The sequence below is a fragment of the Ambystoma mexicanum genome, chromosome 8 (assembly GCF_040938575.1).
Source record: "Ambystoma mexicanum isolate Mex_15411 chromosome 8, UKY_AmexF1_1, whole genome shotgun sequence".
NCBI lineage: Eukaryota > Metazoa > Chordata > Amphibia > Caudata > Ambystomatidae > Ambystoma > Ambystoma mexicanum.
This window is the reverse complement of record NC_090929.1, coordinates 335,792,352-335,807,840: the sequence shown is the minus strand read 5'-3', so window position 1 is coordinate 335,807,840 and position 15,489 is coordinate 335,792,352.

Here is a 15,489-nt window from a genome sequence, read left to right as displayed (position 1 = left end):
ATGGCTCAATCAGCCTGTCCCACAGTTAAGCTCTTATTCCTCTCCTTCTGCAGCGACCACTTAAAAATGTTTTTTTTTACTTAAGACAAAATCACAAGGTGGTAACTTTCCATGTACAAACGTACTTGTCACACATATAAGATGTACATAACTGATCTGTGCATTACATTGGATCGCTTGCGATCTGACTGTTCGGTTGCCGCTCCATCTCTTCGGTGTCCGAATTTGTCTTTTCCTAAGATATTGTCGAAAGCACAGTCCAGTTGTTTAAACTAAAGCCGTGGAGCTCCACGCTGCTTTCATTCCATTCCTTTAAAAGTTGTATAATACCCCAGTGTTGGTATCCAGTCCCAAAAAGGCAAAATCCATAGCATCCACTTGCTTAACTCTTCTTGTCACAGAAAGTTCCCTGAAAATATGTAGGAATTTAGGCAGTATGGTTATCTTGATCCAAGCATAGTTACTGGCAAAGTCAAGCACCGCTTTAGCCGATTGTTGGTCACCTGGGGCATGCGACTTAAACAGATCTCACTAATGTTTGTGGGATCTGGGCACAGTCCTGCACTGAGATAGGTAGCCTTCTCAGTCACACCTACCACAACATCTGGAGCATTCAAGATTAGACGATTAGTCTTCTCCTCATTGAGGAGATAACCCGACTAAATCCTGAGTGATCGAGCACAAGTAGTTTTGAGGTAAGTGCCAAGGATGTTGCTGAATACACCGCAGTATCTTCAGGGTACATTGCAGGACTGATGGTCATTTCTGGATTTGTTTTAAAAGAAACAATCATCCCAGCATCCTCCCTCATCATTTGTGCCAGGGAGTCAATATAAATGTCAAAAAACATGGGTGGTATGGGGTACCCCTGCCAGGGTCTGTGCCTAACATGGAATTCCAATAATGGCTGCCCTTCAATGATCACAGTGGGCAGGATATTGTCATAGGAGCCATGGATGAGTCAGGTCAGGTCAACAAAAACCCCTTTTATTGACATTGATACCTATAGGAACCCCCAACCTACTCAAGAATATACTTTTTGAGAATCCACAAAGATGCACGCAAGTCGCAGACTCCAATGAGGAGAAATTTCAGGCATTGCACAGGCTAGATTAGTATGCTTGACTGCCGACCACATTAATGCAGAAACAAATGAATTCTGGTCTGACCCAACCACCTCTTCAGCAACCATTCTCAACCCACTGGGCAAAATCTTTGTGAATATTTCATTATCACAATTCATCAGTGAAATTGGGCATCAGAACTTTACCAGACAGTGATCTTTGCGCTTCTTGGAGAATACCACTATATTATTCTACCTCCAAGATGGTGGAACCTGTTTATTTGCCTTCACTTCCTGAAACCAATTTGAAAATACTGCAGCATAGATCACCACAAACCCCTGATAAATCTCCAAAAGGAGACCGACCATCTCCCCCGCAGTTTTCCCCAACCACTGCTCCTGAACACCAGTTCTAATCTTGTCCTATACTATGGAACCCAGCAGGTCACAGATCTCCTGTGTTAGTCTGGATTGCTTAAATTTTGGCAGAATTTGATTTAGATCTGCCAATTTTGATATTTTCCTCCTGCTCAAACGTGCACCAAAACAAATTGTGAGAATTTGAAAGAGTATCCCAATGTGGTAGGGTTTGAACTATGCCAGATATCCACCAGCCCATACCACCTACGTGCCATTCAGGTCTGGGACTTGCTGCCTTCCTCTTAACTTAGGTTTTGTCTTTACTTAAATCGTGTAGTGTAATGAAGTCCCCAAGGATGCACATAGGCCTAATCCATCCAACAACTCCATACTAACCTTCTGCAAGATTGAGGTGACCTCCTCATTAAGAACTTACAGTCCAACAAATGTGAATGGCTGTCCATAGTAATTGAGATATGCTATTAGCCAGCAACATTTAGCATCTGATTTCCTTCTTACCAACCTGATCTGATTGCTCATAACTAAAAAAGATACCCTCCAGCCGAAAATGTCTGTGAAGATACAAGTTACTCCATCAGCCCAGGAAACTCAACGTTCTGTCTCCGTACCACAAGTGTTCTGTAAAGACATATCATATCTGCTTATATGAAAAAATAAACCTTATTTCATTTGCCAGATGCATTTCAACTTTGTGGAAAAATAACATGCAGTTGATGAGATCCTCGAAGGGAAAATAGGAAAGAGAGAAACTTAGTAAAATAACAAAACAGAAGAAACACCATGGTTTGAAGATACTAATTTCTCATGTATAGCAGGCCAGAGGACTGGGGGGCTCCGATCAATAATATCACAAACCAGCAGAGTAGTTAGGGCCCGTCAGAGATTCCCCAGGCAATAATGGAAGACTCAAGTTTTCTGTCTATTATTCTCCAATAGACAGGGATCATACAGGAAATCACAAATCTCTGGCAATCACAGCTTCTGAGCCTTTGTCACCCAGTTCTGTACCTTGGTGATGTCACAAGCATCAACACCATCCCTAAAAACCTATGGGAAACCCCAATTGGTTAGCTCGGATCTACTGCCTATAGAACCCATATACACGTTGGTCCTCATTGGTCTGCCAAATCAGGTGTCTTCGCCTGAGACTTCACCAAAACCGATCAATTACATTGTTGTGGGGTCGCACAAGGATCATTGGCCTGTGCAACAATCTACACCACCCCATGATCTGAACATCTGGATTGGCTACGGCAGGTTCCCCCAGGCCTGGGAACCTGTTCTGTTCACAGAGCTCGGCGTACCTTTTCAAGGCAACGGGAAAGGCTATGTGTCCCCATTGTTGCCACTGGCCCGATGACCTAGCCTGAGAGAGTGCCTGCAGGTTGAAGTTTTGGTGGACAACACATCTATCAATCTTGTCTGTTTTGCTGGGAACAGCTTCTTTTTCTCACCATGAGTAAATGGTCATTGTTCGGCCCTGCTATGTCATGTGAGCGGAGACCACAAATGAAGCCTTCCTGCTGATAAATATAAGGATTTTATTCAGAATTCCTGCAGGGGGCTCACTACTTTGGGGATCCAGAATTTTCTACCCGCCCTTGTCTTTGACTGCATACACTGTCCGCGTGGTTCGTGATGCAGGGACTGCGTCTCTCCCTCCATCTATTTGAGGCCTTTGGTTTCACGTGTATGCACTAAAGTCATTATATGCTTTGCCTATGTGCTTTAATATCTATTTAGAGGTTAGTCATTATAGAGCCCTACAGGTACTTTATATGTTTCCGTAGCTCCTTACAATTAGTTGTGATGAAGTGGTTGCAAGCTCGGTCGACGAATGTTTGGCTTTCTTGCATTTCTGCATTTGGCTAAAGAAAAGGAAAAGCTTTTGACAGTATCTACATGTATTCGCCCCCTAGCTACAGAAGTTGTAAGCATGTTCTTCATGTCTGCATGTCTGTGTCTGCGTATATTGGTGAAGGAATGCAAATTTGCTTCGTGACTAATGCTGCTATGTCATGTTGTCACTAGTGACGTCATCACGGCTGGACCTTGTCACTAGTCAACTTGATTCATCGATGAGGCACCTGTCTCCTTGAAGCCGTCAATTGGATATGGTTTGAAGGGTTGTCTAAGAGAATATCTCTCTCATACGTCTGATATACCGGAGCACCTGGCAGCTGAGTGAACAACGAGTTACACCTTTCATTCTTTATTCAGCGGGTTGACATTGGCATAGGGGAATGAGGGAAATTCCAGGGACTCTCTCTGCACTCCCTTTAAGCTCTTTGCATTGTCTTGTAGTCTGTAGGATCGCATCAGGAAGCATATGAGACGTCTATAGCTTTGCATAGACACTTGTTCTCCATTGAGGCAGTGAATAGTCTCTCATAGACCAGATACATTAAGAAGTTGACTCTGGTAGACCAAGATTTCTCGCTTTTTAGACCGAATCCTGGGCACCAAATGTGCTCTCTGTATGTTCTGACCAATTTTAACACCAAAGCCCACTTATGATAATATATTGTGGGTAGTTTAAGGGAATTTGGGGCAGCAATCTGAAGATGGACCCACTGTGTCATAAAGCAAACCAAAAATACAAAGATTGTTTTGCCTTGCCTTTGTCTCCATGCATCGGAGCAGCAGCTCAACCTGACTCATCTGTTTCCCTGCCAGCCTGGCATCGCCTTGGAATTCAACAGTCCCAGCCTCTAAAGAAACTAAAGGCTGGTCATGTCTAGTCACAATGTTCTGCAACCACATCACTTTTTGGCCAATAGAAGAAACACTGCTCTAGAGGCCAGTAAGGAAGTAGCCTAAAGGTTAATATCCCTACTTCTCTGCAGGATAGCGGTTATCCATGAATCTTTAGGTGGGGTTGAGTCATGGTTGGATGCAGGCAGTCCCTTTTTTGGGTCTTCATTCTAATTGAAATCCTTGATCAGACTTGCCACAGGCGCATACAAATGGCTAAACAATCTGCATACTTAGGGGCACCATAACCCCCCCCCCTGTTCACAACGTTCTAGGATGACAAACCTTCCAGAACTTAAACAGCTATTAAGAGTGAATATTAAGCAATGCACCAGGCCTTGAATTGTCTTAAATTCCTAAAGATATACTATATTCACTGAGTTCTCTTCAACTGCAAATACCCGGCATAGACTGCTATTCACAGACAGTCCTATTTGTATTTTGTATTTGTATTTTATTGTTTATATAGCGCTTTACTCCAAAGCGCTTTACAGTTTAACAACAAGAAAAACATCAAAGATGGAACATAGAAGCATAAAATATACATGAATCAAACCAGAAAAACAGCATGTGGCACAATTTGCATTTGGGAAGGAAGAGAAGAGGAGAGGTATGGGATTGAGAAAAGGGAAAGGGAAAAGGGAGTAGAGAGAGTAGAAGGGAGGGTGGAGATCGTAGGGGAGACAGGGAAAGATAAAGGAACAGGAAGATGGAGTGGGGACGAGAAAGAAGAGGAGGAAGGGGAGAGAAGTAAGGGAGGGGAGTGAAGAAGGAGTGATTTTAAGGAGGAACGGAAGGAGGAATAGGTGGACATGGAGCGGATAGTGAAAGGAAGGGAATTCCAATGTAGGGGGCAAAGAGCTGAAAGGAACGGAAACGAGAAGAGGCACAAGTAGGTGGGGGAACAGAAGGTAAAAAGAGATCAGCAGAGCATAGGGAGCAAGAGGGGGCATAGAAGGAGAGAAGAGAGGAGAGGTAAGGAGGGTCAAGGTCATGAAGAGATTTAAAAACGAGGCAAAGGAAGTGGAATTTAAGTTGGGAGTGGAAGGGAAGCCAGCCTAGGTTGGAAAGTGAATTGGAGATGGAATCATGGGGCGAGAGAAGACAGAGGGTACGGATGGTAGAGTTTATTTAAAAGTTTATAATATGAGTAGTCGGGTAATGTGTGCAAAGTCTTTTATTATAATAAACATAACTCACTTACTCAAAATAACCAGTTTTATTCTGAAATTACAAGAATAGCATTCTTTTGTGTCTACAATAAATATCAGATCCTAGACTTTCTATTGTCTGATTTGTCAGTACGGCAACATTAGCCTAATGGGGCATGTGCATATGTTTCACCCATTTAGGGCTTTCTCAAGGCAAAAAAGACCCCTATGGTCATGCAATTTCATAAAAACGCATACAATTTACAATATATATGGTAATCCAAAAAATGGTCACGTTCATTACATCAGAGTTTGCTTCTCCTTGTTCCAATTTAGACCAATATTCTCTTATGCATTGGTCACAAAGAGTATTTCCATTAAGAAATAACACAGATCCAAATTGTCCTCATCAATTCACATCTTAATCACAAGATGTTAATGACATTTCACATCTAATTCATAATATTTCAATATAAAAGAACCACATGGGTTAGTCAAATTACTGACTCAGTGTGCTTTGTAGTCCCTTATCTGGAATACTTTATTGAATCCTATTAAGTTACATTCCCTGTCATTGTTTAATTTCAGAGGAAATAAGAGGGAGACAAAATGGAGACAAATGGCGCATCATGATGTCAGAAGCTGTGATGGGTCGGCAATGCGAGCCAGACAACTGTTTGATGATTGTTCAAAATATGTCATTTTAGTTTAGTTTTAGTTTAGTTAGTTTATTTTTTTATAGAGCGCTCCAAGCCCTTGGGCAGCTGGGCGCTAATCTTGCATATTACTAAAATACAGACAGTTTATGAAAAGACACGATAAAGCAATTTTACATTATTTACAGATTAGTAGCAATGCGACAGAATTTTACAGCAATACAGTAAAATGGCAAAGTCCACTTAATGTCCATAAATACATGGCAAGACCAACCTAAGGAGATCAAGGTGGGGGTCTATACAAGTGTGCAGGTTGGACAACTATACAAAGAGGAAAGCAAATTTCGTACATCTTTAAGCAGATGGTCTAGATTCTTGCCCGTGAAGCCAAGCTTTAGTCTTATTCCGGAATACGTGATAGGATGGTTCATCTCTTAAGAACAGTGGGAGGGCGTTCCATGTTTTTGCAGCAAGGACAGGGAAACTATCCCCACCTGCGCGTTGTAGATTAAAGCGAGGAATCTTGACATACTGTCTCATGGCTGATCTAATGGGATGTGTAGATGTATAAATGATAATAAATGCCTCACTATCGCTACTCTGCAAAGGATTAACCTGCCTAACCAAGAGTAAAGGGAAACACTCTAACAAGGGATGTCTGACCCTCACACTAAATATTAAATACAAATAAAATATATGGCAATTCAAATAGCAACAAAATTCACAGTTTCTTTATAACCTCTCAATAACCTGGGTGAGACCCCCTTCCCCAGGATTCATGGTGAATTCTACTCCAAGGTTCAACAAAAGAAAGAAACAAGGAAATCATTGTAGATAGAATGATCTCCAATTAGTTCTTGATGTGTAAATGTCAACGTTAAGTTTTGTTAACCAACATTCCAATATGGACTTTCCACTTTCCTCAGTACAGAACCAATGGTGTTCCCTGTCACAATACTTTTCCACCACTTCCAGTAATCCAAGGAATTGTCCACAGTTCAAACAAAATGCCTCTTCTACAATTGTCAATGAAACACAGTTCTTGGTTAATCGTTAATATGTCATCAATCACAAGATTCCGATTCACATTAGGTGTATGTGTCAGGATGACTTCACAGTGCTGCTGCTTTGACTTCAACAACTTAACTTCTGGTCAAGATTACCATGAGAGCATTCTCCTTTGTCTCATAGTACTGCCGCAGCTTTTAGTTCTAACAAGATTTAGGTTAAGTCACTTCAACACACGCCACCAGGCAAAGCACTCTTCCTCTGAATATCTTTTCAAAAGGGGCAGCCTCTTTGCCTCTCTTGTCTGTCTGCCACATTAGCAACTTCTGCATTTGGTAATTTCACAACCTTCAACACATCTTAAATGGCACAATACTTGTATCAGTGCTATTTGTTATCATACACCTTTGAAGATATAACTCTGCCTCTTCCTCCTTTTGGCTTTGGCAATGCATGAGCTAACATTAACTTCAATTGTATGGGACAACCACTACAGACAAGCTTCACCTTTAGTATCAAGTGTATCTGCCCTCTGCTCTTTTTAGCCATTTATTGTTAATCTCTTCTGTCTCTTGACAATACTTCTGCAGCTCTTCGCGTATGGCAATGCTTGTTTGCTCCTCCCAGGTTCAAAATTAAGGTTCAGTCACTTCAATGTAGGTTACAAAGTAAATATACCGCTTCTCATTCATTGATTCTTAAATACACTTTCACTTGACAATCGTTTTAGGTACACCCGACCATTTGTTTATGAGATTCAGAAGTGTTCGATATTCAATAAACAGATTGTAAAGCCTTTAACGCTTTTGTGAGTAAGAGAAAGAAAGTTTAGTCACATGCAAGTGCTACCTTCTATTACTCCCATTGTCCAGTAATCAACGGACAATGGGAGTAATAGAAGGTAGCATTGGACAGCTTTTCCTTAAACGCAGGTGATAATTACTGGATACAGTTGCATATTTTGTTCGCGCCAGGAATCAGAGTGCTCGATAACACTTACCGGCTTCTGTATCACTTCCTTTGCGTACGGCAGGGCTTCTGCTGCTTCAGGCTTCTCATGGACCCACACACCTCTCTGGTACAGGAGTCTTCAGTCCAGTCCCTTTATTAAACAGCTCAGCACGCTTCTGGCTGCGCAATCTCTGAAAACAGGCTCACATGAAAAAAGGCAGTCTTCCATTCCACCTTTCGCTGTGCAACCTCTGCACTGCAGACTTTGGAAAAACAGTACTCTCACAGAACAGCCAGGTCAAATCTGCTTGCTGAAAGTTCTGGCATCCTTTCTGTCCACCCACTTATGCTTGGCTTGCCAACACAGTGCTCTTCTTCTCCTACTGCTGTATCCACTGACTTCAATGGTCAGTCTCCTTCTGTTACTGCTACTACTCCCACCGCTCCAACTAATGGCCTGCACCTGAGGGGGTATTTTAAACCTCTCTGCCTCTCTCAGGTGTGGGCTGTTAGGCTTAATTGCCTGACCATTCCTACAACATTGCTCTTGGGCCCTCTTCTTTGTCCCAGTACCTAGAGGTTTATGGAACTTGAAGTCCTCAACAGCAAAGTTAGGTTTCTTACCAATGTTTTACTTCTAAAGGTAGATCTGTTTCCTTTAAATAGATCTAAGGAAGTATCACAGGAGTTATTTTGAAAAGGAGCAGGCAGTTCCCTGAAGCCATAGTTTACAGATTTCCTCTCCCTAGAACTTTGAGAGCTGAAGTGATTTTTTAGCTTCAAAGATTCAAACAGGATTTCCTTATTCCAATTGTTTTGGGACTTTACCATAACTGTACCCCCATTATGGTATTCAGTCTGTGGGTCAGCTCAATCATGGCGACAGTAAGCCATTACATGCTCTGGTACTTGTGACAGGTTTTTCCCCTCTCTGGACAAATAGTGTGTCTCATCCCATGGAATCTCTTCGCTACCCTAGGCCTTGTCTTCTCCCATGTGATCCTCCTGCAGAACACCAACTCCAAGGTCAGGATCAGGAAGCGTCTGCCTTTCCCTGGACACCTGGAAGGAGACTTTGGACATAGGCTTTGTGAGGGATCTATACGATTCATCACAAAGACCAATATGAAACCAACACAATGGGCCTCATTAGGGGTCCGGCGGTAACCCTGCCGGTGCTACTGGCGGGTTGCCGCCGGACCCGTAAATAATTACCGGCGCCTAACTTCCCGGTGCCACCAGGCTATTCCAATTACAGCGGCCAGGAATTCAGGCACCCACAATTTTGTTAATCCCCATTCTATGGGAGTGGGGACACAGAAGCACTGACACCGTTGTTAACTTTGCCGGTGCTTCCATGATGGATTTGCGTGCTGTGAAGGCTGTGCCCAGCAGGGTTAGCCCTGTCGGGCACAGCAGCTCCGGCAGGCAAACACGTAGTTTGCCGGTCTGGAAAAAAGGGTGCCAGTGAGCTTACCGGCACCCTTATTTCCGGACCGGCAAACTTGGAATGCCTGACAAATGCATCCTGCTCCAGGGAGCCAGCAGGCAATGCCGGCCCCCTTAAAATGCCTACTTCTACGGCCTGAGGTCTTAACCCCTGTCTGTTCCTGTGCTGCCAACATCATGGCACAGGAGAGCCCACAAAATCTTCAAATACGCTTCCCAGCACCTGCATGCTGCCACAGGGCTTCATGATTAAGGCAATGTATTGTAATGTAATATAATAGGATTTGTAAAGCGCAACAAAGACCTGGAGGCATCAAGGCGCTAGCGGAAAAAAACATCACCGGAGATGAGAGTGGAGAAGACATAATTTAAAACAGAAAGGTTTTCAACTGCTTGCGGAAGATGGATAGACCGTGAATGCTCCTGATGTGAAGAGGCCGAGCATTCCACAAAGAAGGGGCTAGTACAGAAAAAGATCTGCCACCTGCACAACAGCGACGAAAATGAGCAACGTCCAGCAGAAACTGATTGGAAGAACAAAGAGATCTCGTGGGCTGGGAAAGTGAAAGCTTGCTCTGCAAAAACTCGGCCCCCATAGAGTGAATGGCCCGATGGACTGTACACAGGACCTTGAATTTTAACCAAGTTATCACGGGTTGCCAATGAAGGCGCTGGAGGAGATCGTGAGAATGGGAGAGTCTCGGGGCTCCAAGAGCAAGCTTAGCTGCTGCATTCTGTAATATCTGGAGGCGTTGCAGTAGTGCTTCAGGCTGGCCAAGATAAATGCCATTACAATAATCAATTGCACCCATGATGGCCGCGGTGACAATTTTGCTCCTAGCCTCAGTAGGGAGAAATGGGAGCACCTTCCTCAAAACCCTCAGTTTCACAAGGTAAGACCTGCTGGGCTCTTTAATAATGGAACGGAGCACCATTAAAAGATGGCCACAGCCATGCAGATGACCAAAACACTTGCTGTGTGCCGATAGATTCCCACCTCCTCCCGCAGCTAATTGTTATGGGATGGTTCCCGGGCATGCTAGAGGTCATCTAGGGGTCTGTCCGACACCCAAGGGCCCAACACCCTTCCCCAGAATAAACAGAGGACCCAGCCAACAGCAAGTTGGAACTGTGGTTTATTACAAAATAACCAACAGGAATCATACAAGACAATTAGGATTCTCCAGTACATCTCAACCTTACAATGCATGCTCCCCAGTTTTGTGTGATATGGCATCAACTCCTGGGCCCTTCCCCGAAAACCTATCCCCCCTGCTGATTGGGTACCGAGAGTGTCAACCCCTATGGATATCCTCTATAGAGGTTATTCTACTGGTCCTTGCATGTCAGGTGGAGGACTTGGCCGGCCCCAAAAAATGATCTATTACATTGTTGCAGAGTAGTGGACTTACCATTGGCTCTTGCCCCTTGCCATCCACCCCTGGATTACTGTCTCATGATTGTCTGGAGTTGGTCTCCCCAGGCCTGGGACCCGACTCGATTCTCAGCTCTCTATGCACCTCTTCAAAGTGATTTAGTGTCTGAATTGTATCTGGTAGTGTACCACCTTTGCCTATGAGAGTGCGTCTATGTTGCAACACTTGTTTCACCTTCCATCTGGGTTGCTGAGATCGGCTTCTTTTCCCACCAAGGGTGAATACCCATTGTCTAGTTTGGCTGCATCACGTGCTTGTGGACCACAAAATCGAGCTCTTGGGCCTGCAAATAGGATGATTTATTCAATTTGTCTGCAGCCGGTCCCTTGTCGTCTAGAGTTTGGAATGTTACTGTTTATCTCTGACCTTGGCAGTGAGCTCGGTCTGCGCTTCGTGCAGCCTGAGCCTGCTCCTTCTGTCTGCCTTCTGTGGCTTGAGGCCTTCTGTAATTTTCCTTAGACTTACAATGCGATTTCTACATGTTTGTGTTGTGCTAGATTTCCTATAGATTAGTCAGAAGTGGCCCTACCAGGCTCCATATATACTCATATAGTCCCATAGGGTTAATTGCCATAAGCATCTGCAAGCTTGCTCAGGATCTCTTGTTGCCTTGCGTTTCTGCGTTACTGCATTTGGCTAATGAGAACAATAATAAAAGTTTTGACAGTATGTATATGTATCCGTCCTCTCTCTATAGAACAGTGTAAGCATGTTATTCATGTATGCAAGTGTGTGCTCGTGTAATGTTGTGCAGGCTGTGAGTGTTCTTCATGACTAACGCTACTGCGTCATGGTGTCACTAGTGACAGCATAGTGGCTTCTTGGCGCTTAATCGAGGCTGTCCATTAAGGTATTCCCATCCACAATCTCTGTTGATTCCCCTCTGCCTGACTAACGCTACTGCGTCGTGGTGTCACTATTGACAGCATTTTGGCTTCTTGGCGCTTAATCGAGGCTGTCCATTAAGGTATTCCCATCCACAATCTCTGTTGATTCCCCTCTGCCTGAAAATATATGTACTGGATTAGGTCTGAATGGCTGACTAAGGGGATACCTTTCTGTGTAGGTGTCAGCCACTGGTGCACTTGGTGGTCATCCGAAATATGATGGTTGACTTTGAGTGTTCCTGGCTCTTCGTCCTGTCATGTTCATGGGGGTGATAAGGGGCATTGCTGGGACCCTCTCTACAGTCCCCCCTCTGGTCGACCTGTCGACCACTCCTCCATACTTCACCACCTTCACTCTTGGTAGTCATATTTTGGTTCGCCCTCCGAGATGTCCATAGAAATTTGCATGATCGTCAAAATTCCAGGTCATGAAACCGCATTCTCCTTCTGGGTTGCATCATACCCCTTTTCCGCCATATGTTTTGTTTTCGAATGGATTATCGAACATCATAGTCTCCTTTGGGAACAGTGTACATTCCCTTATTCTTGTTCTTAGCTTATCTCTTTCTTCCACTATCTTGTCCTTTTCACCTCCTGTAATCACATCCATCATCAACTTCATCCCTATCGACTTTTCTGTCATCTTGCGGCATTGAGTGATGCAGATCTTGAACACACACAGTGCCACTAGTACCAATATTACTGCCCCTAATAATACCTTCAGTCCATCTGACAACCATGACGGCATCCATGACCAGAGGTGAGCTATTCAGCTTTGGTCTTTTCCAGTCCCTTTGGCTTCTACCTCCGTTTTGGCATGCATCTGCGACAGCTGTGTCACTGCCTCTGTCAGCGTGCCATTTTCTCTGTCATTGGCAAGTATGAATGTGCAACAGGAACTCCCATTTTTTGTGCAAGCTCCTCCTTCCATTCCTCTGAGAATGTCTAGAGCATATCTATTCTGGAACGCCATCAACCTTACTTCTCAGAGCTCTTCTTTTATTGCATTGAAGAATTTCACTGTAGAGTTTATTGTCAGCATCGGCTCCCACCTGCTAATTTGTAGCCATTTCACGTTTGCAGATGTCTGTACTGCTGGAACCCCTGACGCGAAGAACTTGTCGGTCCTGCTGAATGACCTATGTTCGGGTCTTACATCATATAGGGATGTTTCTGACTCTGATAAGAAATAGTTGTCTCTTTTCACTCTACTCACTTCCACAGACTGTTTCTTTCTTCCCTTTTCTTCTGATTTCACTGACCTCTTATTTCTTGTGTTAGTGGCCATCTTCGGGAAGTCATCGAGCTTTATATCCTTCTGGGGCACTACCAGTGAGGGCATATTGATGTCTACCAGCGAGCAAACTCCTCCCCAGTTAGGTGGCAGCTTTTTGTATGCCTTGGATTTGCACACCCAATAATGATCCATCAGTACTGCGGTGCCTATCTTAATTTCTGGATGCTTTTCTGTGTACCGACATTCTGTGTTATTTCCATCTCTTACTGCTCCTTCATTCTTATAGCACAATGCTAGTTTCTTCAGAGGGTTTATAGACATTGGTCCAGATTCATTGTATACCCAGGTGAGCAGTTTGGTACTTGCATCCCATTCCTTCAGAGACTTGTCATTTTCTCACTGCTCTAGGGTGACTGTACTAGGGTGTATGCTTTGTTTCCTACTACTCCATCATTCCATCCTTCCTTTGTGTATACTTGGCCATACATGAGCATCTGTGGTCTTTCCCAACATCCTGGTTCTCCTCCTCTTTTTTTCACTACCCCTCTTCGGGCAGGGCAGCTCCTTCAGTGTTATTGTTTGTGTGTCGCCTTTTTGTGGTTCATCAGTTATATATTGTATAGCTTCATCTAATTGCTAGTAATTGTTCATCATGTCGAGAGTATTTATGTGACTGTCTTCATAGGGAAATGTTGTTTGACACATCCATCTCAGTGTTGCTGTTTTCCCTTGGAATCTTTCTCTCATGTAACCATGGATAGATACATGAGGCATTGGGCTCTTGCTGCTGCTATCTCAGTTGCTATGAACTTTCCGGGGCACTCATGGCAAAGGGGATTAGTGAGCAGACATAACAGCTCTCCCCGGGGGTTTCCTTGCCTACTTTGGGCAGTGTCAGTGAGATACAGGTCCTCTCCCCCCATGTCTGTGTCAGCACTGCGCTTACCTCTCCTTAACATGCTTACAGTGCTCTCCTGTCCACCTGACATGGTTATTCCACCTGCTGGGGTCGGGGTAATGTTAGTAGAGCATACAGCGGGTTCACTAGACACAAGCGATATTCGCTAGAATATGAATGCAAAAGCCCCACTTGGGAATAAAAGACACAACAAGCGAAGAATATTTTTAATGAATTCTCCTATTTACCTGTGCTGCTGGATCCTTGTGCAGCTTGAAGATACCAGTTTCCTTTCTGAAATGTGCAAAAAAATGTGCATTACTCTGTTAGTGTTAGATTAGTTTTAAGCCCCATGGATCATATAATTGCTCATGGCAAAGACAAATAGCTGTATCCACACAGTTCTAATTCTAGGGTCTCTGAGGATTGTGAGAACTGATGGGTTTCCTCGTTCAGGTTGTGGGTAAGATTGGGCCAAATATGCTATGAAAATGTAGTAATATATACTAGGAGGACATGCTCAGAATCTGTTGGACCTTCTCAGGAACTTGACAAATTAGCCCAAAAAAGTATCAGGTTGTGGATCATTAGGCAACAATTGACTATTATACAATAAGACAGTCGCACTTTCTCGAAGAATTTGTGTAGAGAACAAAATAACAAACAGACAGTGTATCCTCACTCTGGATGTGTTGGAAGTCCTTGCCCTAATTCTGCTGCCCTTGAGTGAGTAAACATTGGGTGTCCTCCACTCAACAGTGTAAGTTTCAAATTATCTTGTTGTTCCTCTTGCTGATGATCGTTGACCCTGTCGATCTCGTCGCCATGTGAGGCCACAGCTTTGTAGGGCTTGATGTCCATAATGTGGTGCCAAACAATCTTTCCCTTGAGCCTCACTACTTTTACAGTCACGGCTTCGACGGTATGAGGGCCCATGAATCTGGGTGCATCCCAACACCTTACAAAGTTTCGTAGGAGGAGTGGGTCCCCAGGAAATATGGGCAGTTGCTTTAGTAAATCCTCTGTGGTGTGGGCACTGTCGCTTTCCCTTGGCTTCAGTGCCTCCCTGGTGTTGTTGCATCTGGTGAGAGATAAAAGAGGCACTAGCAATCAAGGAAGTAACATAATCATACCTCTCTTGACCTAAAACAGTCACACTACTCTCTGCCTCTTTAAGGGCCCTAGTGGGAGGAGCCAGGGGATGTTGCATGAGCCGTCCTGTCCCAACCTCATGTGGGGTTAAATGATGCTCGGACCTGGGCTTGTTGCGCAATTCATACAGTGCTATGGGTTAACAGTGGAGCCAGTTCTTGTTGGTACTCATTTTAGTCTTGGCAATACTCTCTTTAAGAAGACCATTGAGGCATTCACACATCCCGTTTGCTTGCAGGTGATATGCACAGGAGAATATGTGTTAAATCCCCAGCAGAGTTGTGATGTGCTTGAACATTTAATTGGTGAAGTGAGGGCCATTGTCAGACCACAGGACTTCACACACACACCCTCTTGGGAACACTTCCCGGACCAGAAATGTTGCCAATCTGAGAGCATCAGGATGCGGATGGTGACCTGCCTCAATCCACCGAGAGAATGGGCACATCACCATTATCATGTAGCG